The sequence below is a fragment of the Humulus lupulus genome, chromosome 7 (genome assembly GCF_963169125.1).
Source record: "Humulus lupulus chromosome 7, drHumLupu1.1, whole genome shotgun sequence".
In the NCBI taxonomy this organism is placed as follows: domain Eukaryota; kingdom Viridiplantae; phylum Streptophyta; class Magnoliopsida; order Rosales; family Cannabaceae; genus Humulus; species Humulus lupulus.
This window is the reverse complement of record NC_084799.1, coordinates 119,134,629-119,158,974: the sequence shown is the minus strand read 5'-3', so window position 1 is coordinate 119,158,974 and position 24,346 is coordinate 119,134,629. Positions and strand designations below refer to the sequence as shown.

Here is a 24,346-nt window from a genome sequence, read left to right as displayed (position 1 = left end):
TGTAGACTTGGTCTTCTCCTTAACAAATGGCGTTGACATGTCCCATGGTGAGATGCTCCACTAATCACCCTTAAGTTAAAGAACTTCTTTGATTGAACCTTTAATTCTTTATGCTCAGCTAGCGTCACTCTTCATGATGTCTCTGATACTGGTTCTATTCTTTCCTTAATCTCGTAGCAAACTCAATTTCCTAGTCGCGATAGCAATCCTCGGGAATCCTTATACACCTCTGAAACCTCACTAATTGATCTAGTTTCCCTCTGGTCTAACTGATAAAATTCCTGGGGGTACTCACCACAATAGCTAGGCATCTTGTGAATGAAATCGGGCCCTTTCCTTTTAAACTCGGAAGTCGCCATCCTCTCTTACAGTCCATGGTTGTCTCTTATTTGGCACTAATCCATACTCAGGATCATACCGAGATCCTTATATAACAATCTCAATTAAGTATTATTGCTAGCTTTCTAACCATAATACTCTAACACACTTCCTGGAAATTACCAGTTTCCCATGGCAGACACTAAAATTCCAAACCCCATAGAGTAACAATCACACTGCATGTGCCACATATATATGTCTCTTCTAAGAGATATGTAGTATCAGACTTATTCAGCACAATATAAAAGATCAGGAACTAGAAAGCTGACCTGCTTCCTCTGAGGAACCAGCCTCAGGCTCTAATTGTGTCGAGACAAACACTCATGTTGGGGTCAAACTCTCTGCACTCCTTGGTTCTCCCTTCATTAATCTCGGGCAATCCTTCTTGAATTGTCCAACCATTCCACAAAGAAAACATGCCTTCTCTCACCACTCTCCTAGATGGCATCTCCTGCACCTAGCGCATACTAGATAACTCCTCCAAACCTCGTGGCTGCTTTGGTGGCCACCCTGAATACTATGACCCCTCCTATCAGGACCAGGAGTAGTAGAACTATTAGGGGTCTTTCTTTTCATGTTATTGGGGCCTCTGCCCCTACTTGATCCCACAAAGGGGTATACCATTGCTTGAGCTTCCTGCCCTATGACACTCTGACTCCATGTCTCATCTCCTGCATCCTCTATAGCAAGGGCCTTCCCTACCACTTGAACGTAGGTAGAAATCTCATATACTAGAGTAATCCTAACTCTCTGGGCTACCCTAGAGTTCAACCCTCGAATGAATCGCTCCTTCCGGGCCACATCTGTTTGTGCCAAATCAAAAGCGAATTTGGCCAACCCATCAAATTCACTGACATACTTTGTCCCTATCTTACTACCCTAGACCATGTTCATCAACTCATTGGTCTTTGCAAATTGAATTGCATCACAGTAATACCTCTCGTTAAACAATTGTTTGAATTCCTCCCAACCCATCACGACAACATTCTGGGTCTGGGATACAACTTCCCACCATGTTCGGGCATCCTCTCGCAACATGTGCGTGGCACAAGCCACTCTATCATTGCCTACCACTCCCATGTAGTATAGGATGGAGCTAATCATGCCCATCCACTATTCAGCTCTGAACGAATCCAAGCCTCCATAAAAAACTGGAGGATAATGCTTTTGGAATCTTTCATACAGTAGTTCCCATCTGTTTCCACCCTCAGGTTGAACCGAAACTGGTGTCATTGTTTTCAAAACATGTGGAGCAACGTTCCTTGACAGAACTCGCTATCTCAACCACCTAATCTCTTCCTCCTGATTTTTCCAGTCTTGCTTGCATGCCAGCAAACATCTGGTGTCAATTCTCAGGGGCAGATGGAGGATTCTGTCCCTGACTACCATCCACAACCCCAATATAACCCATGCCTGGTCCAATTGACTGCCTTGGATACATAACTTCAGAATTTTTCTGTAGTCAATGAATTAACCTGTTAGGCATGATATTAATTTCTAGAACTATTCCACGAGCAGGGCCAAACAACATAATAGCCACATACAATAAGCACACCAAGATACAAGTCTATAATGTTCATGCTCTCTATATTAACAAGGCAATTCAAATAAGCAATTAGACAAATATTTCACTTAATACCAACCAACCCTCAGTCGAGCATGTCTCTGGCGACGAGCGTACATGTTCAATTAATCTCCAGGAACCATAAACCTTGGCGCGCTCTGATACCAAGTTGTAACACCCTACTACCTTAGATTCGTTACCACGTGATTTTAAAATGTGCAGTTAACTTGCTATTCGAGGTTTTAACCCCAAAAATGTGATTAAGTTAAAATAAAGATTCATTTAATAAAACTTTCATAAAAAAAAGGTTTAAACATTTATTAAAATTATAGAAAAATTACATGGGATCCCAAAATGTTTTTTAATACATATTTATAACTCAAAATTCTTTATACAGTCGACCTAGGCGACAAAATTGGTCATTTACAAAGCGTTCCTTAAAACTACCCCAGTCGTGGTGGCCAGGTAGGCTAAACATGTACACACCGCTCCATGCCCTCCAACGATTGGTCAACCTTTTCCTTGCCCTTACCTACACCATAGAGCACCCGCGAGCCGAGGCCCAGCAAGAAAACATCACATCAAAACACAACATATTATAATTTATTTCAACAGATGCATAACTAATTAGACAAAACAAACAATCTACAAGTTTCTATAAGAATTCACAACAGCGGCCTACACCGATTAGGGTGCGTTACCAGGCACCAAGTTCACGGTCTTAACCGAGCGGGTGAGTATGACACCCTTAGAGGATCTTGCCTTGGCGATGTAACATCCCATGTTTGGAACACCAGCTAGTAGCTGATGAAGAATTATGTGAAATATTATTTTGATAAATAATATTATTTGAAATTATGTTATTTCATGAATTTTATAGCTTTTGTGCTAATTTGGTAAAGGGTTTAGGCCTATTCAAAGAAAATTAATCTTGGACCGAGGGGCAAACCCTAATAACAGAAAAATCTTTGATTTGGTAAAATGAGGAATACTATGGCATAAAAATATTTGGCAACTGGGACTGTATAGTCAAGCCAATAAATTTAAGAAAAATTGATTGATGATTTAATTCCAATCGACCAGGCTTAAGAATGAAAATTTCTTGCTCGAGCCACTAAAGACATTTTGGTCAATTTGATAAAATTACCAAAATTATGATATGTGACAAATTTTATTTTTTTGGTCACATTTAACTTAATTAATTAAGCTTGGATATATTTAAAAACTATAGGGTAAAAATTTAGGGAATTTTAGAGATTGAAATTACCAAAAGGGCCCTTAAGTACCTTAAAGTGAGGTAAAAATAGGCAAGGGCATAAAAGTCTTTTCCCAGGGAGGAGATAGGGTGTGATGGGCGGCTAGGCTCTGCCCTAGTGTACTCAAGTGTCTAGGAGTCTACCCTAGGGAAGATCAAGAGACTACCCTAATGATTAGTGCTCTGCCACATTATTTTCCTTAATCTTTTTTTTTTTCACAAAAGAATTCACTTTCTCTCAACCCATTTATTCTCAAAAAAGCTTCTCTCTTCCCATCAACCCTCCCAAAACCAAGAGCTTCCCCAAGCCTCCATTGATGCATTTCCTTCCCCTCCTTAAGCTTAGACACTCACTCTCCATTAAAGGAAAGAGAAGCTCAAGGAAGACTAGTGTACAAGTAAGTCTGAAACCTTGTCACTTTGTTTCCCTTCTTCTTGAAATCTGAAGCCCTAAGGGGTGGATATGCATGCATGAGATCTAATGCCCATTCATTGCATGGATCTTGTATTCTAGGGTTGAAGAGAGGTGGTTCTAGGGTTCAAGAGAGGTGGTTCTAGGAGAATCTCAAAGTTTGAAGAATTTTGGTGATCTACTGAAAACAAAGGTAAGGGTTCTAGAGCTTTTATGTTTTTCCATTCATCTAAAATATTCTACCCTTACATGCTCTTAAAAATCTTTATGTGGAACTATTGGGGCTCGGTTTGAGCGTATAGAAAACAAGGAGGAAGTTTGAAAAGCTAAGGGAACCTAATCTCTAATGTAGAACCATCAAAGGTAGATTTTTTCGTTGGTTCTTGTGCATTTTTGGTTTATATTAGTAGATCTGGTTGTATAGACTATTATATTGGTCTTTATAGTTTATTTTATGCTTGAGGGTTAAATTTTTTGATTTGATAATTTGCATGCATGCATGTGGCTAGGGTTATGCTAGATGTGCTTAGTGTTGCTAAGTTGTATGAAAATGCATGCTGCCAAGAATTCGTGGTCTGACTTCCGACGGGTCATATCGTACCCTACTCTCTCTCACTTTTTGTGAAAAATATTTTGTGTAGTCTCATAGTTCCTTGTGAGTACTTGACGATAGGCTTTGGAAAATCATAAAAAGGTATTTTTAAACCCAAGTTATGAACGTTTTGGCATTTTGATGTAAATCTGGAAAATTTCAGGGAAGCATGCACTGCCCAGATTGTTTTGCCTTTTGAATAGGTTTTATTAATAAAAAAGCTATGAAATTTGGTAGGGTTTTATTTTAAACATTTATATGTGTCACTGTAAAATTTTAGAGGAAAATATGTTAAGGTATAAGAGATATGAATTTTCAAAGTTTTCCCTAGAATCTGGAAACAAAACTTCTGGGCAGCAAGCACTGCCCAGATTGATTTAAACATTTTGATAAGTGTTATTATTCTAAAAATTATAAAAATTTTAAGGAACCTAATTTAGACATGTAAAAATATCCCTGTAAACTTTTAGAAAGATCTGGGCTACGGTATAGGAGAAATAATTTTTCAAAGTTACCTTAAAATCTTGGAAAAACTTCTGGGCAGCAGGCACTACCCAGATTTCTTTAAAAAGTTGAATGGGTTTTGCCATCTCAAAAACTATGAAATTTTGAAGGGAATTAGTTAGGATATTTTTAAAGGCTCCTGTAAAATTTAATAGAAAAATGTGTCATGGTTTAAGAGAAATAATTTTTCTAACTTGCCCTAAAAACTGAACGGTAGTAATTTTGAACCTTAACGAAAAATAATTTTTGGGAGGTTAGTTCTCTTAACCTAAAACAAGTTTTGACGTGAGGCTTTCACCTAATTCCTGTCCTTAGGACACAGAATACATGAACGATAGTTTAAGGGTTTTTGTCCAATGTCAACTTAGGGTAAAAGTTTAAAAAGAAGATTTTACCCCTTTAAATTTAATAGTGGAAGTAAAGTTTTGGAAATGAAAAAAAGTAATCATTTGCAAAGATAACTAAGGATTTGGAGACTTAACCAATCCAAAATCAGCTTGAGATAATTTAAGAGTTGATTTTTACCATTTTATAAGTTAAGGATCTAATTTCCATTCTTTTCAAAAATCACATAAGAAGAGATCCTACGTTATGGATAAAAATGGTAAGAACGGGAGTTGGGTTTTGTAGAACCTTTAAGAGAATGGGATAACATTGTCAGATATTATTTGTAAAGGGTCAAAAAGCAATATTTTGGTAAATGATAGAAAACGTTTAACTTTCGTAAGAGGACGACAAGTTGGTATTTTTCTAAAGTTATTAGTTGAGTAAAACTCCTTTTCCTAAAACCAAAATACGAGTTATCTGATAAGAGAGTTCTTTAGTTAAAGAATATTAAGATGCACGACACGGAGAGTGTGTTGCGGTGAGGCTGATTTTCTCATGTTACTGTAAAGACTAAAACAAAATTCGGCTGTATGCACTATAAGGTGTATAAGAGGCTATAGTATAGAGTCTCTAAGAGAACTTTATTGCTTGTAGCTATCATAGAATATTAGCTATAAGAGTATGCCATAGTTTAATCTGAGTACAATGTATTAATTACAGTAACCGTAAAAAGGGGAAAATGAATAGCGGTGTTAAAGATCCAGCTGGGAGCTAAGGACTCCAAGTAAGTTAGCATTTCTCTTTCTTGGCTACAACATGAATATACTAGTGTGTGCTTATAGTAGTAGATTACACTAGATTTGTTTGGGTCATAAGACCAGGGTATGCTTAATTCCTACTCTTGCAATGCTTTGGCATTCTGCAGTTAAATGGTAAGTAAGTTCGGGTTGAAGCCATAACCTTAGCATAATATAGTTAGGGTTGGAGCCAGGACTATGGTAATATATTCCAGATTGGAGCAAGGACAATGGTAATATTGGAGTCAGGACAATGGTAATATAGTCAGGGTTGGAGCCAGGACAATGGTAATATAGTTTGGGTTGGAGCAAGGACAATGGTGATATAGTCAAGGTTAGAGCCAGGACAATGGTAATATAGTCTGGGTTGGATCCAGGACATGGTAAAAGTATATAGTCTGAGTTGGAGCCAAGACAATGGTAATATAGTCTGGGTTGGAGCCAGGACATAAATACTGGAACTGGGTTGTGGCTCGGATGTGTGTTAAATATATTTGAATATTATGAGAATCTTCTGAGTGCAAGATATTATGATATGAGTGATATACTGTATGTTCTGGGAATTTTCTGAGTGCAGGTTATCGTGCTATGTGTGAACTTAGTTGTTAGAAACAACCAGAGTATTTATTTCAGATATGGGTATATATCTTGAATGTCTGGAATTTTTCTGAATGCAGGTGTTTTGATATGTATGAATAATGGTTGTTGGGCACAACCAATGTGCTTAATTTTCTGTTAGGACTATTATTGAGAATTGTATGGTAGGGTTAGAATTTATCAAATACCCTAAGCATTTTTGCTTACCAAGTTGTTTCATGTTGTAGGTAAGTGCAAAAGCAAAGTGGACCAATGAGCGCCAGAGTCTGCTTGTGGATATGTACATGTGGCCTGACCTGGGGAGGTTTTTGATGGATCACAATTTTAAAAAGAAAAAGCTGGAAGCTGTTAGTTCTTTTGGGATAATTGTTTTGTTATAACTCTGTGGAAGAGTGGTTGTATTTAAGTTTACTAAACTAAAAGTGTGCGCACAAGATCTTTTAAAAGTTTTTTTTATATGGATTTTCAGTACAATGAGTTAAAAGTAAGAAATGTTAAATTTCCGCATGATTTGGTCTTGTATGTTTGGAGGGTCGTTACAAGCGGCTTGCATTCAGCATGCTTAATGTCGATCTCGGCCTTTGCCGCTCCCGGCCTTTGTTGTTCCTGACCCTTTCTGATCCCAGCCTTTGCCACTCCCGGCCTTTGTCGATCCCGAACTTTGCCGATCCATCACAAACACATGTATGATGTAATAGTTACAAAAAATTACACATAACACTATGCACAATATAGCTCTATGAGCATAGGCTGTTTTCTTACCTTGAGTCCCGAGCTGACAGCAGCAGGCGATCCCGAGCAAGATCCCTAATCTAGATCTTAGCAGTTAAACCTAGTCATAACGTAATAACAAATAACTATAAAAACCTAAAACAATTAGAGGCTTCAAAATAAATAACTAGCCTCTGGGACCTCGAATTCCACTAAACCGAGTAGTAGAATCCTTTAGATTTGAGTTCCCGAGCTCAAAACCCTTAATGGGCCAATATTCTCAATATGAGCCGCGACCCTCCACAAGTCAGAGAGCTCAAGGCTCTAACCTGGGAGACATGGGTCGCGTGCGTGCCCTAACTTGCACCGTAGCACCTTGGTGATTCAGCAAACCCCCTAAGGCCTTCTAGGTTCATGCGGGTCGGGACGCTCAAGAATAGTCCCGCGAACTTAGAAATCCTAGAACTTTTCTTGCGTTTTCCCCAAACCAAAACAATCAAAAGTCACCCCAAATACAAACTAAAGCCAACATTGAATCTCTATGCCGCAATACTACACCTACGACAACACAACCAAAACAACAACTAAGTCAAAACTCCATCACAACTCAAAATCAAATCCTTGAGTTCAAAACTCAAAAACACAAAAACCAAACTGGAAATTCAATAAGAATAGAGGAATTTACTTACCCTCACTACAGATTACGACCCTAGGCTGGCCTTTGATTAATTCCCCAACTCTACATCCCTTCCAAGCTCACCAAATCCAAGCTTCAAGGCTCAAGGGAAAGAGAGAAACAAGAGAGAGAGAAGAAAAGAGAGCTCTTAAGTGTTTTGTGTGCCATCTGGTTGCTTCTGATAGCTTCTAAGTGACTAAGTCTATCCATTGCCACCAAAAAACCAAATGCCCCTAGGATTCGTGCTCTTTTAGGATTCGTGGTCTTACAATAAGCTAGGTACCCCCACACTTTAAAATAATCTATATTAAGTTTTCTTATTTTTCATATCTCATATGGAGAGATATTATTCTTTTTTTATATAGGAATTCAATTAGTAATATGGCATGTCACAAGTAATGCTCCACCCCACAAGTTATAGTTCAACTTAGCATGTAATAGTATAGCATTATCATTTCAAAGAAAGTTTTATTCTTTCTTTTAGTTTTCTCATTTTATTGTGGAGTGTGTGGTGTTGTTCATTCATGTATAGTACCATGTTCTTTAACAAATATGTTAAATTAATTGGAGAAGCATTCACTGTCCCTATCACTTCTAAGAACCTTTATTTTCTTTTCTAATTGATTCTCTATTTCAGCTTTGTATATCTTAAAAGCATTAAAAGTTTCATCCATACTCTTAAGTAGAGATACATATGTGAACCTAGCGCAATCATCTATGAAAGTCAAAGAAAAATCTATTTCCACCTCGAGTTAACATGTCACTCAATTCACACAAGTCACTATGAATCAAGTCAAGCAACTTTTACTTTTATTAACACTAGGAAAATGTTTCTTAACTATTTTAGATTTAATACATAATTCATATTTATCAATAATACTAACACCACAATTTATCATGCCATATTTAACAACTCTTTTAATAGTGTTATAACCCATATGAACATGTCTATTATGCCATAATAAAATAGAGTTTGAGTTAATCATACAAAAAGAATTGAAAGTCTTATTATCCAAAGAATTGTTATCAATGGTACAAAGTTCAACCATGCCTTCGCGAGAGTGCCATTTTCCTAAAAAGTTCCCATCCTTTGAAAAAAATAGATTGTCGAACTCAAACACTGCTTTGATGCCCAGTTTCAATAATAAGTCACCACTTACAAGATCTTTATTCATGTTGAGGACATATAGAACATATGTGGGAACCATTTTCTTGCCAGAGGAGAAGATCAACGTAATGGTGCCATTTCCTTCAACCTTAGACGTCTTTCCATTTCCCATTTTTATTCCATGGCTTTCCTTGGTTTCATTAAGGGTCTTGAATAAGGTTTTATCGTAGGCAACATGGATGGTGGCACAAGTGTCATGGGACATCCTTAAACCTTGCCATTGATTGAATTACCTCTTTTAGAGTTGTAACAATCTCAGTATTTCTTGCATTCACCTTGCCCCCATTTTGATTCTTGCGGAATCTACATTCTTTAGCATAGTGGCCACTCTTTCTCTTTCCATATACAAAATAAGGGCCATTATTGCCTTTGAATTAACTTTTATTCTTCTTAGGGGCAAGGGGTTGTCACTTTTTCCATGAGGCTTCTTGAAGCTTTTACTTTTAGGTTGAGAGGTTTAAGAGGATTTGGGAGTATCCAACCCATCAGCTTTAGAAGCCTCTCTATTGGACTTATTCTCACTTTTCTCTCTTGAGTGAGATTCATCATCAATTTTCAAGTGTTTGAGAATCTCTTCCAAATAGATCTCCTCATTTTAGTGGAGAACTTTCTTTCTATATCCCCTCAAACTTTGAGATGATTTGTTTATAATTTCACTAACAATAAATGTTGGGGTTTTATACCCTAATTAATACTCAATTTCTTTGTAATATCATTTTATTATCAATAAAAGAATAAAAATCATTTTTTTTGGCTTGGTCAATCACTTTGCTCACATTTTTTTATTTTCATGATTATAATATAAACTTCTATTAAATCCCGAGCATATAGCTATTCATATTTATAGTAACGTAATCACAGTAGAATATAAATATGATTATATGTACAAAAATAAGTTAGTCCTAAGATTATTCAGTGCACAGGATTTACACTGACTTGCTAATCTACGATATAATCTACTTACACATTGTAGTGTTATGTTCTTTCCAAAACATTAGCATAGTAGATAAAGATCAGATCTATTTGTTACATCGGACTAGACCGATGTTGAAAGTAGATAGGATAAGTAAACATACCGTTATTATCTATTCTAGTCATATCATATAGTTAACCATAGTTCAATTCAATCTCAATCATGAGTAGTTAGTATTCTAACTGATTGTATTATTTGAGTTCTTTGACTTGTTCATTACCAGCTTACCCTACGGACTAGCCCATACTTACATCTTGCGAACTTGGTAGTATAATTGAGTAGGAGTGTTAGTCATGCATATAAACATCTATAGCTTCTGATGTATAAGTAAACGATGGTTTCCTTTTAGTTTGGTTCAAGGTGCTAAATGATAAAGATCTCATTTTAGTAATTAATATTAGTTTACTGAAATATCATTTACAAGGAACTAAGTGTTTTAAGGATAAAATACAATGAGGGGTAAAACGTTATTTTAGTCCCATCTCATTGTAGACCGTCTATAGAGGATTGAGTAATAATTATGGTTGTAACAATAGATAATTAATAGCGTATCTATATTGCTTATAGAGTGTTCTATGAATTCAATAGTACAATTCTGAGTCTTTAGTGGAGTCACGAGGAATTGATAAGTTAGTAAATTTATTTGTTAAATTTATGATAACTTATTGGAGCTTGATTTCATAGGCCCATGTTCCCCACTGTACCTCGGATAAAATCATCTAGATATTCTCAATTAATTAATTAAATTATCAATTAGAATTATCAAAGTTGACCAGGTCAATTTTGGATAGTTTCACAAAGTTATGCAATTTAGAGAAGAAAAGAAATTTTAGGGTTGATTTATTAATTAAGATAAATTGGTGTCTAAATTAATAAATAAGTTTAAATCAAGGTTCAAATTATAAATAATTAATTTGATAAAGGATTTAAATAATTATTTAATTAATAATCAATAGAAAATAATACAAGCCTTGATTTTAAGTCCAACGGGCTTATACTTAAATGGGAAATTTCACGGGCCTAAAGCCCATGAGAATTTTGACCTAATGGCTGATATTACCTATTATTTTATTTATTAATTAATTAATTAAGTGACATAATTGAGCCTATAAAAGGAATGTTAAGTGAGAGTTGAAATCAAGAGATGTAGAGATGAACAAATGACCAGAAGATCTAGTTTTGATGCTTTAGGGTTTTAGACTCCCTCTATAGCAAAAGTCCTTCTCTAAACCTCTATAGCAAAAGATCTAGATGATCCGAAGATCTAGTTTTGATGCTTTAGGGTTTTAAACTCTCTCTACAACAAAAGTCCTTTTCTAAGCCTCTATATTCTCTCCTCTTCTTCTCTTTGTATCTATCTCATGTGTTGAGAATAACCCACTCTAGTCTAGGTGATTCTATGGATACTTTGGAAGACAGTGAAGAAATTACAAGATCGGTTCAGTTTCTTGGTGATACCCTACTACAGAAAGGATACAAGGGTTAGAGAAATTGAAGAAATGACTTATTCATTCCGCTACATATAATGCAAGTGTTCTTATTATTATCTCTGTCTAAATTCAATTATAGAAACATATTCTAGGTTTTCTTATATTCATTTGTTTAATATATGATTTGCATAAAAATAAATAAGATCATTTATAAGTATTCCCACAATAAATGCCTCTAGTAGAAAAATCTTAAAAGTAAATTTATTCACAACAACTTAAAGTCCATATATTGATAAATTAAGAATTTCTTATTACCTTCCTTTTCCCTTTTTGTACTTGTTGACACAATTTTTCGCCAACAGTGAATTAAGAAATTCGATGATGGAAATTAAGTTCAATCTAAACCTTATAAAGAAAAATACCAAGAACTTTACGTGGTTCAGTGGTTAAAATCCACCTTGTCCATGAATTTATATTATTGCTAGTTTTCTCTTATGGAATTTTTTATGACAATTTATGCAGAATTTTGGCATACAAAGTTTTCTCTTTGAACCCTCTCTACTTATAGGGGTTCAAAGAATAGATTTAGGTGATTTTTCAATGGTGTGTAACTTACAAGACTAGGTAACTCCAAAATGTATGAGTAAATGAAATAAATACATTATCTGCCGGATATTATACGTTTATCAGACAGGGGTAACAATATATTAATTATGCATATAACGTCCCGGGGTCTTCAATAATTCAAGTATGTATATTCCAAGCGTCGACGGTGAGTTGAATGCACACTGCGTGAGCTAGAGGTTTCTAGGCTAGACTAAGATGTGACCATGCGACCTAAAGATCCTGCTAGGCTATCTCCTTGATGTCTAGTTGACCCAGCTAGGAAATCTCCCTAATTTTTTAGTTGACTCGGCTAGGCGATCTCCTTGATGTCTAGTTGACTTGGGCTTGACTCAAACTAGTCATTTCAGAACCTGTAATGTGTTCTTGGGATTGAATAATCTTCATTAAATGCTTGCCAGCTGTACCGTGAATAGGACATGCCAGCCTGTGTTTTTTAGGTACAACAATACTTATTCTCAAGAGTATCCTAAATGTTTTTTGCACCACTAGTGTTGGTGTAGAGAACAAAAATTCGATTGAAGAGCATATTGAGAGTTCGGCCTGAATATATGACTTTATCCTCCTCCATTTTCATCCTTTGAACAATAACTTCATTTGTAATATTTGCCTTTGCATTTATGGGTATTTCGGTAATTTGGCCTGTGAGGGAAATTTGGTCATTTATGTTGATGCTTATGTGCAATTTTTTTCTTTTAAATTTCATGATAATATGTAATTTGTTTCATGATTATGATATGTATATGTTTGACAACGGCAAAATACGGTTCCTTCAAGTATCTGGGGCTTAAGTACTAAAGATATTGGAAATTAGGGATTAAAGTATAATTATGAATCTTCTCGAAGAGATTGTAATTTTAATAAGATAAGACTATTAGTTTAGGGGGACATTACAAAAAGGACTTGATCCTAATTGTGAGAGCATTAGAATTAGGGCAAATTGGTCTTTTGGTTTTAGGGTTAGTATATACATACTAAATTAAAATTAGATTAAATCTATTGTATTATTGTCAGTCACTGTACCGATCAACGCAAGGATTCTCTCTAAGGTTGAGGTCTAGAAAGATGGAGAACTAAGAATCAACTTGAAGGTAATATATTTTTACTCTTTACAATCTAGGTCATATTTATGATTGTTCATGGGGTTTAAGGGCAGATGCTATGAATTAATTGTTAGAATTTCATGTTGGGCTATTTATGAATATGTTTTAATGTTATAAACATGCTATGGAAGAATTGATGATGCTATGAGGACTGGTTTTGTGATATATGTTCATAACTTAGAGTTTTTTCGCATGATACAAATTAGGGTTATGAAGTTAGAGTTTTCAAATTATTTTATGGTATTTTATTGGTCTTTAAAAATTGTATGATGATATAGAGGGATTCAAGACAAGAAAAAACAAAAAAGAATCATCAAAAATATATTTAAATTGAGAAAGTTATGGTTGTTCGAAGTCGAGTCGGCGAGCAGATTTCGAAGTAGCGCCCCAGCGCCATGTGGGAGCACTGCTATGCCCGACGCCACCATATTTTGTTTTTAATTAGCGCCCCATCACCCAAATGATAGCACTGCTATGCTTGGCAACATCAAGGGCATATTTTTGGTTATTTTAGGCCATTTTGAAGCCATTTGGATGGGGTTCATTTCAGACTTCCTCCCTAATTTCTTGGGGACATTTTTAGATTTTTAAGAATTTCTTAAATAGACCTTAGAGTGGTTTGGGTCTTAGAAAGAGTAAGAGTAATTGCATGATATTGGGTTTAGTTATAAGTTTCTTTTTAAAGTAAATAATTATATGTTGTGACTAGGGCTCAGTAAGGATACTTGAAGGAAACGGAAATATTGTTGCTGCTTGAACTTGAGGTAAGAATAGTGGACATCTTCACGCAGGGTGTATGCTTGACATACTTAAGTGTGATAAACTTTGTATGTTATATTATAAATTATGTTATAAGTTATGCTATGAATTATATTACGAATTATGTTAGGAATTATGTTATAAACTATGCAATGGATTATATTATAAATTATGCTATAAACTATGATATGAATTATGTTATGGGTTGTGCTATGATGTATATTATAGGTTATGCATATTGTGTGTGCCTGTGTTATGTGTGAATATTTTGTATGTTTGTGTGGCATGCTTACGACATGAAAATGCATGCTCATTTTACGAAAAATTGCATGCTTATGTTATGAAAATGCATGTTTATGTTAATTCATGCTCGGTTGCACAAATAACCAGATCAACACTAGTTTACGACTGGAACGACACCAGTAATACGTGTTATGATTGTTTTATGATATGATTATTGTATGTTATGTTATGCTATGGTATGTAAAGTTATGCTACGAGAATGATACGATACAATATGAATTATTGTTGAACTTTATAATGTATGTAAGGGTATAAGTTAGGAATAGTATAAGTTTTAGGTTGTGAATATATGAATTAGTTTATGTCTATGTTTTATATTTTACATCTCATATTGTTGAGCTTTGAGGATTGTGTCCTATATAGCTCTTCTTGTTGGGCGTATGCTCACGGGTACTTTGTGTTGCAGGTAAAGGCATAAGCATAGTTGGTGAGGCGATGAATTGTTGCAGGCTCGGTCAGATGTGTGCATGTCGTGATCAGTTGAACTGATGGTCAAAGGGGTCGCTACTTATGCATGGTTTTAAATGTTTTCAAGTCATGGTTATTTGTTAAGTTTTAATAACTTGTACTTTAACCTATGATATGCATGTAAAAGATGGTTTATTTTAAATAACGAGATCTCGAGTGCATGATTTGTAAAAGGAATTTAATTCATTCTTGTTTTCAAATGAGCTTCGATAAATGTTTTGTATTAAATTAATTAGTTATGTTTGGTTGTTACATTTGGTATTAGAGAATTGATGTAACATTCCTGTATACCCTCACGATATGCACATGAAAATCGAGAAGACTTGACTCATCGCACTGTAAGTTTTAGTTCTTAAGTTTGCTATTTTCTTTAGATTTTTTTACGCTTTGCTACAACATGTCAATACAGATTTAGTAAAGGTAGACTTAATAAGTTGTATGTTTTTATTATGGTCTGGGCTAGTGTGATTGGAAGCCACATGTAAGAAATATTGGGTATTGTGATTATGGAATAGGGTTGAGTGGCATTGCATTTAACTCTTCATGCTACATTTAATGTGTCATGCTATGTTTAACGCGTCACATTACGTTCAACACTCCATGCTACCTTCAATGCACTGCTGCATTGTGTGTTATTTTTTAGGCATTATCGTGATGGTTTTATGGTTTATTATATATATGTTGTATCAGTTAGTGAGATAAGAAGTTATGTTCTATAACTGGAATGTCATAGTTAAGTCGTAATTCAAAACGATATAAGTATAGAAATATAGTGTCAAAATGTATGTTGTCATGGTATGGTTATGGGTAGCATGTCTATGAGAGTGGTAAGACTTTACGAGATTGTTCCAAGGATAAGGATTTGACTTGTTTATGGGATTTAGTTTGATTATGTACATGAGATATGACAAGAAAAGTACTAGGAAACCAATTTTTTCGTTATTGAGTGAAATGGCCTAAGGTGATTCAGTATGGTAGACTAAGGATACACTATAAGAAATACTTGTTACAGTAACACGTTGTCTTTGGCTTGGGTGGTCGTAAGAGCCAACTTGTAAGTATTTAATGGATAAAAATGCACTAGGTGATGTTAAAAGGAAATTAAGCATGTGTATTGTGTGGCGAGGCCACTAGGTCCCACGTTGACGAAATGGTTTGATGATGGGCGTAATCTTTTATCGCCCTACACTTATGATGTGTTTTAGTATGTGTGTTATATGTGCTATATATGAATTTGCATTTATATTGTTTTTTGTTGTGACACTAGCTTTTCTGTAGTTTGTTGGTAGATTATTTTGTATGTTTGATTGTTGGTTGTCAACAACTTTTGAAGTCATGCTGTGTTCCGTTCATCATGTCTTGGTTAGAAGGAGTTAGCCAAAAGAGATAGACAAAGGTGATCAGTTAGCTCTTCCTGAGGAAGAAGGGATGTTGTTATGATGTTAAGGAACGATTAGGGCTTTGGATGAAAGGTGGAATCATCTTAGGCGAGTTAATCCTCGGGCATAGGTAAACCATGATTGAAACGCCCTTGATATTATGCTAGCCACATGGATTATAGAATGGGACTCATTACAGTTTTAAATTCAATGATATCCAATGATCAAGAAGAAGTCGAGTTGTTGGTAGATGAGGGATAGGTTGGCTAGATGGCAATAATGCATTAGTGACATAAGGACTAGCTGATAGGAGAAAAAAAATCCTAATCAAGCATACAATAGAAAAAGATGTTTTATCTATAAATGATGTTGGTTCAAGCTTTGATACAACACGAAAAGCGAATGGGAAGCCAACAATTACATGGTATAAGTATTTTCATGTGGAGTTTAAGAGGTATTATTTAGCAAGCTCGGAGCTTTATTTGGAAGGTTTTTCTAGAGTATGTTGGATGAATACATCGAGTATGACTATCAGAGCCGGTTGATTCAAGATAGGCAGTGAGCCAAGAATCATAAAGGATTTGGTGATGTTAAGGAACAAAGTTATTGATTAAGTTCGGCTCTGCAGAAGAAGCTAAAAACTGGGATGTTGAAGAAATGATGGAGTGGGAAGAGCTTACACTTTTAAAGAAATGCACCACAAAGTTATGAGAACAAAGATGACCCAAAATTTTGTGGAATATCAAGCAAAGATCGGATGTGATGAGAGTCAGTGGAATAAATCCCATAGCGATAGTGATTCTTCGTATTAAAGGAGTTCGCACAGTGAGAAGTGAGATGACCAATCAATGAAGAATGACATTAAGTATGAAAGTGGATTGAACACTTCTAATTTGAAATAATGATAAGGATGACAAGAAAGTGTGAAGCACTCACTGGGAAGAAGATTGGCGGACAACCATAGGTGAATGAAGCAAATTAGACAAGGACAACAACGAATTGACACAAGAGAGTGGGATCACTACATAATGTACAATGCGATAGCTTACTGCATGAAACAATCGATACGACCACATGAAGGATGCTCAAGAAATGGAGGTGTCATTTTTTTCACATGGCATGACGGAGGATACGAACATATGAAAGGATTGCACGAGATCATCAAGATTTCACTTCTAACGAATATAATATGAGGAGCACATAGTCAAGAGGACCAAACAAGAACAAATGAGTATACGAAATGGATTCATGAGCAATGGATGAAGAGTTATAGGGAGACGAGTGATGAATTAAGACTGCAGTGATTGCAATTATTTTGGAGGAATCCGAGTGTAATGCGCTGGATAGCCAAGATCATTACACTTTGTATTTTAAATAGTGCAGGACTTGTTATTCAAGTCGTTTGGACATAAAGGTGTTACTAAGGTAATTAACGGATGAGGGTTAAAATATTTTGATCATAAAATAGTTGACTTTCATTAAAAATAAGAGTTTGTGCACGGGATCCCAAGAAGATGTTTACAAGGCAATTACAACCCTCAAAATAGTTACAACAAAAGCCAGCTTAAATGGAAAAATATAATTTTGGTTCTAGTTTCTGTCAATCCCTCGGCCGTGGCGGTCGAGCACTTGGTGATGTACACACCTCCCCTAAAGCTCTCCAACTCACGGCTGGTCCAGCTTTCCTTTGCCCTTACTTGCACCACATACCATTCGTGAGACAAGGCTCAGCAAGAAAACTTAATTCAACAAGCACAAATAAACAAAAATATATGCATAATAAACTTAGATCCATAAGTTCAATCAACACCAAAATATAAGTAATAAGCTTAGCAAAAGTGTTCAGCTCAAACAAACACACAAACCATTCGCATCAATCAATAGATTAGTTAAGTGCAAGCAACACTTCTGTTTATTGTATAATAGTCAGGCCTAATGCCCTTAGGCCAAGTCCTCTTGTCTGATAGCGGACCTCGGCACGCTTAGGCCAGGTTGCATTCTGTATGCTTATTATCAGTCCCTGGCACCCTTAGGCCGGCCTTCAAAATAGATATCCTCACAAATATGCATTGCACATCAGGCAATCAAAGGCAACCTATACAAGCATGCCTAACTAGATATTCTCATATACAGACATATTCACGACCCAAGTGTAGTTTTCTTACCTCGAGTCCCGAGATGAAGATGTAAGAGGGTCCCGAGCATGATCCTCAATCCCAATCCTTAGTGGTAATCCTAGTCACACAGTGATAATGGATAACCATTACAACCTAAACAAATTTAAAGCTTTAGAATCACATACTAGCCTCCGGGACCCCAAATCCTACTAATCCGGGTAGTAGAATCCTTCCTGGGCACTTAGGTTTGAGTTCTCGAGCCTGAAAACCTAGTTTGGTTATTTCTCTCAATTAATCCTGTGGCCCAGGACCTAAGGGTCATGGAGCGCTACAAGTTAGAGAGCCCTAAGGCTCTCTCTTCTAGGGGATGTGGGCAACGACGCGCCCTATCCTACACCGCGGCGCCTGAGCTACGTTAGGGACCCCCAGGGCCTTCTCCCACACACGGGCCATGGTGCCTGAAGAATAGGGCCATGTCTCAAACCCAAATACCCAGAAATCTTCAACGTTTTCAAACCAAAAACCTTTATAATTTCCCTATCAAAACCTCATTTTTCCCAAAATCAAACCACCAAACATGTTCACTGCGACATATACAATATTTTGATCGGTAAAATATGATGTGCAAGTATACACAATCGATTCAAGTAATAAAATAGTAAGTAAAGTATCGTTCCCAGAAGGACTATCAACCAATTACCAATAATTGCTTTTAAAATTCTATTTGGTTGTCGAAAATAGAGTGATTATTAAACTAAGACTTTAAATTAAAATAAACTTTGCAATAAGAAAAAAAATTAATAATTAAAAACCCAGGGTATTAAATTCATCAACTTTTCATTCTATTAATTTTACTAATCAGTTCTAAATCTCTTATTCCTATTCTAATAGTAGGTTTACAAAAATTGATTCCTATTCTTTATCAAGATATAAGATCTCAACCTATATGCAGGTTTTCTACATCTCTATGATAAACTTAAACACATAGCAGGCATTAAGAATTGTAACCTAATTGCTACACAAGTCATATAGGTAATCTCGTCCAATATGTAACCTATGTCTATATAATGATAGCATATTCAATTCGCATCTTTCGAATTTTGAATCAAAATCATCAATCAAGCAAATATTGATCAGGTATTTACGAGCATTAGGAAAACATTATATAGATTAGAATAAAGAAGAAGAATCAATAGAACATCATAATAAAATTAAATATAAATCCAAGTGACTACACAAAAATATAATGAGCGCATAGAGCAGTGAATGACTTGTTGCAAAAATATTTTTATGAAGGAATTAAAGTACCTCTTTACCATCACAAGTAGGAGTTGCTGCAGCTTCCACCCATTTAGAAATATAATCTACTGTCTACAAAATATACTTGTTATTATAAGATGATGCGAAAGGCCCCATAAAATCTATTCCCCACACATCGAACAGCTCTATTTCTAGAATTCCAGTCATAGGAATTTCATCTCTTCTTGATATGTTATCGGTAATTTGGCAATGATCACAACTCTTGGAAAAGGCACTAGCATCTTTAAATAACGTAGGCCAATAAAACCCAAATTGCAAAACTTTTGTTGTTGTCCTTGTTCCTCCAATGTAACTGCCACAATGTAAAGTATGGCAATGAGTAAGACTTGAAATCATCTCCTCTTCTGGGACACATCTTCTAATTACTTGATCAACACAATGGCAAAAGAGAATGGGTTCATCCCAATAATAATGCTTGACTTTCGAATAGAACTTTTTAAGTTGTTGCCTTGACATGTCCGGAGGCACAACTTTAGCTACCAAATAATTGACATAATCCGCAAACCACGTTAGCTTTTCTTCACTTTCAATGGAAAATAGTTGTTCATCTTAAATGTTTTCATCAATTTGTTCCTCTTTTTCATTAGGCTCTTATCCTTTTTCCAATCTAGATAAATGATCTGCAACTAGATTTCCTGTCCCCTTTTTGTCACGAATTTCCATATCAAACTCTTGCAATAATAGGACCCATCGAATCAAGCAGGGTTTGGCATCCTTCTTGGTCACAAGGTACTTAATAGTAGAATGATATGTGTAGACAATCACCTTATTACCAATTAAATATGGCCTGAACTTATCGAACGCAAAGACAATTGCAAGTAATTCCTTCTTAGTGGTTGCATAATTTAATTATGCATCATTCAAGGTTCGACTAGCATAATAAATCGTTCGAAATACCTTGTCAACTCGTTGTCCCATAACCGCTCCTACTGCATAATCGCTCACATCGCACATCAATTCAAAAGGAAGTTCCCAACTCAGTGATACAATAATAGGAGCAGATACCAATTTCTCCTTCAGCGTGTTAAATGCCCTTACACATTCAGCATCAAAGTCAAACACCACACCATTCATAAGTAGAGTGGATAAGGGCTTTGAAATATTCGAAAATCCCTTTATAAATCTCTTATAAAATCCAGCATGGCCCAAAAAACTACGAACTCCATTAACAGACACCAGTGGGGGTAAGTTTTCTATTGTAGATATCTTTGCCCTGTCTACCTCAATACCATGGCAGGAAATTTTGTGGCTCAAGATTATTTCTTATATCACCATAAAGTGACATTTCTCCCAATCTAATATTAAATTTGACTCCTCACATCTTTTCAAAACCCTCTCCAAATTAGGCAAACATCCATCAAAAGAGGCCCCAAAGACTGAAAAGTCATCCATGAATATCTCTATACCTTTTTCCACCATGTCTGAGAAGATAGACATCATACATCTCTGAAATGTTGCTGGAGCATTACATAACCCAAACGACATTCTCTAAAATGCAAATGTTCCATAAGGGCACGTGAAGGTGGCCTTTTCTTGATCCTCCGGTTCTATGGGAATTTGATGGTACCCCGAATACCCATCCAAGAAACAGTAATGAGGATGGCCTGCCAATCTGTCCAACATCTGATCTACAAAAGGCAAGGGGAAATGGTCCTTCCTTGTTTCCTTATTCAATGTAGTCTATACATATTCTCCACCCCGTCATAGTACGAGTTGGAATCAGTTCATTATTATCGTTCTTAATCACCATCATGCCACCTTTCTTCTGGACTACCTGAACAGGACTAACCCATGCACTGTCAAATATTGGGTAAATCACCCCTGCATCCAACCATTTGAGGATTTCCTTTCTTACCACCTCCTTCATTGAAGGATTAAGCCTCCTTTGAGCATCGATACTAGGCTTACTATCTTCCTCCATTAATATATGGTGCATCACTGTTGAAGGGCTTATACTATTGATATCTGCCAAAGTCCACCCAATTGCTAGCTTGTGAGCCCTCAACACCTTAAGTAGCTTCTCTTCTTCAATTAGAGACAACGAAGCTGAAATAATAATTGGAAGTGTGTTGTTCTCACCCATATATGCATACCTAAGGTGATTCGACAATGTCTTTAACTCAAGAACTAGTGGGTTCTCAATAGATGGAAGCAGTCTCTCAAGCACTTGCCCCAATTCCTCATATTTCTTTTTATAAATTTGCCCTGATGAGTTCAACCACTTAACATATTTGCTGGATTCAGTACCATCACACTCTTTTGGACTTGCAACCAAACTCAACTCAAGTGGATCCTCAATAGACTTGACCATTTCCTCTTGTTCCTCCAATACACTAACACTGAAACAACTGTCACTAGCTGAAGGATATTTCAAGGCTTTAAAGCACATTAAAAACTACCTCATCACCTTGTACTCTGAGCCTTAACTCACCCTTCTGGACATCTATCAAAGCTTGACCCATGGCTAAAAATGGTCTTCCCAATATAATAGGCACATCTTCATCTTCCTCCATATCAAGAACAATAAAATCAGCGGGAAAAATGAACTTGTCCACTTTGACAAGAACGTCTTCAATAATACCTCGGGGATGTGTTAATGAATGGTCAACCAATTGAACAGTAACAATAATGGGTTTAGCTTCCCCCAAACCAAGTCTTCTAAATACGAACATCAACATTAAATTAATGCTTGCACCCAAATCACATAAAGCCCTCTCACAATGAAAGTTCCCAATGGTGCAAGGTATAGTGAAGCTACCCGGATCTCTTAACTTTTGAGGAAATTTCTTTTGAATAATTGCACTACACTCTTCTGTCAATGCCATGGTTTCATAATCCTCCATTTTTCTCTTCTCAATATCTCTTTCATAAACTTCACATAACTAGGCATTTGTTCAAGAGCCTCTGTAAAAGGAATTTAATGTGAAGTTTCTTAAATACCTCGAGAAATTTGGAGAATTTTTTTTCAAGATTGGCCTTTTGAAACCATGGAGGATAAGGAATCTTTGGTGTAGGCTTAGTGTATTTCAGCTTCTCTTTCTTTGGAAGGTCTTTAGTAACCTCCTCTTATGCTGGACTAGTAACATGTTGATCCTCTATCTTCTTTCCCTTGTCATCATCCATAGGCCCATCATACTTAGTACCACTCCCCAAAGTGATAGCTTGACATTGATCTTTGGGATTTACCTCTGTGGAACTAGGAAAATTCCCTTGCGGTCTACTAGAAAGTAGTTTGGCCAATTGATCCATTCGTGTCTCCAAATTCCTGATTGAAGACCTTGTCTCTATCATAAATTGATTCAGCTGGTCAGGTTGAGTTGTTGGAGAGTTCATTGGAGGATGTGGCAGTGGATGAGATGGGCATGGGTTTGGATCTTAATAAGGCCTAGAGTGTAGTCCATAAGTTGGTTGGTGAGATGGGTGTTGAGGTTGATACTGTGGATACTGTGGTTGTAAACCTTGGTTATTTTTCAAAGACAAGTTGGGATGATTCTTCCACACAAGAATATATGTATTTGAGTAAGTGTTGGGTGCAGGTCTTGAAAAGTTATTTATTGCCTGTGCTTGTTCCAAAGGCAAATTGTTTACGTCTGTTGAGCCACTAGCAGTGCTCGGGCATTGTTCATAAGAATACGAACCCCCACAAATCTCACAACTCAATACATTCTGTACTTGAATTGCTGGGCGGCGAGGTTATTCTGCTGCAATTTCTTGGTTATAGATGCCACTTAAATGGTCAATAAAGCAATAGGATCGACCTCTATGACTCATGTCACCTTCTTATTCTCGCGTTCAGTGGGCCAATTGTAGTTATTCATGGCCATCTCTTCTAGTAATTCATAAGCTTCATTAGCGCTTTTACTCATAAACGCTCCTCTCGATGTTGCATCAATAATTGTCCTTGTATTTCCCCCCAAACCATTGTAAAACATGTGCACCAACAACCACTTCTCTATTCCATGATGTGGGCACTTTCTTTGCATCTCTTTAAAACATTTCCGTGCATCATAGAAAGACTCCCCATCCAACTGATGAAAGTTATTAATCTCTCCTCTATATCGGGCTAACTTTGTAGGAGGAAAATATTTACCAAGGAATTTTTGAGCCAAGTCTTCCCAAGTGACTATAGAGTTGGCTTGTAATGAATTCAACAAACTCTTAGCTCTGTCTTTTAACAAAAACGGGAATAATCTTAATATGACTACATCATTACTCACCCCCATTCTTTTTTAATGTTGCACACAGCTCTAAAATATTGGTGATGTGGATATTTGGCTCCTCATTTGGTAATCCCCCGAATTGTACACAATTCTGTACCATCTGAATGATTGAGGGTTTTATCTCAAAAGTATTCGCCTCTATAGTAGGAGAACGAATACTTGAATGTATCCCCATAACAGTAGGGAGTACATAATTTCTTGATGGCAGGTCAGCCTCAGCTGCTACGTTACACGCATTACCCATATTTGCATTGTTGTTGCCTCCATTATTCGCATTCTTCGCCATGGCAAAATCCAGCTTTTTCTTTATCTTTTGGCTTTGTCTGCACGTTCTTTCAATTTCAAGATCTACCGATATGAGTTCCTTTTGTCTACTTCCCCGCATATACCAATAGTTCTTGAAACACAATATAGTCACAATCTGAATGAGTACTTAAAGTAAAAAAAAAAAACCAAAGTAGAACAAAAAACAATTAATTTTGATATTTGATATTAGTCCTCGGCAATGGCGCCAAAAACTTGATCGGTAAAATATGTTGTGCAAGTAAACACAATCGATTCAAGTAATAAAATAGTAAGTAAAGTATCATTCTTGCAAGGACTATCAACCAATTACCAATAATTTCTCTTAAATTTCTATTTGGCTGTCAAAAATAGAATGATTTTTAA

At 36.1% G+C, this 24,346-nt stretch overlaps 1 non-coding gene across 1 annotated transcript; it reads left to right on the top strand.

Annotated features, from left to right (window-relative positions):
- The first annotated feature begins 23,411 nt into the window (after positions 1-23,411).
- Positions 23,412-23,517, top strand: LOC133792823 (small nucleolar RNA R71). The gene has a single exon (XR_009874295.1). It is a non-coding gene; the product is annotated as a small nucleolar RNA R71 (small nucleolar RNA).
- Positions 23,518-24,346: the final 829 nt, after the last annotated feature.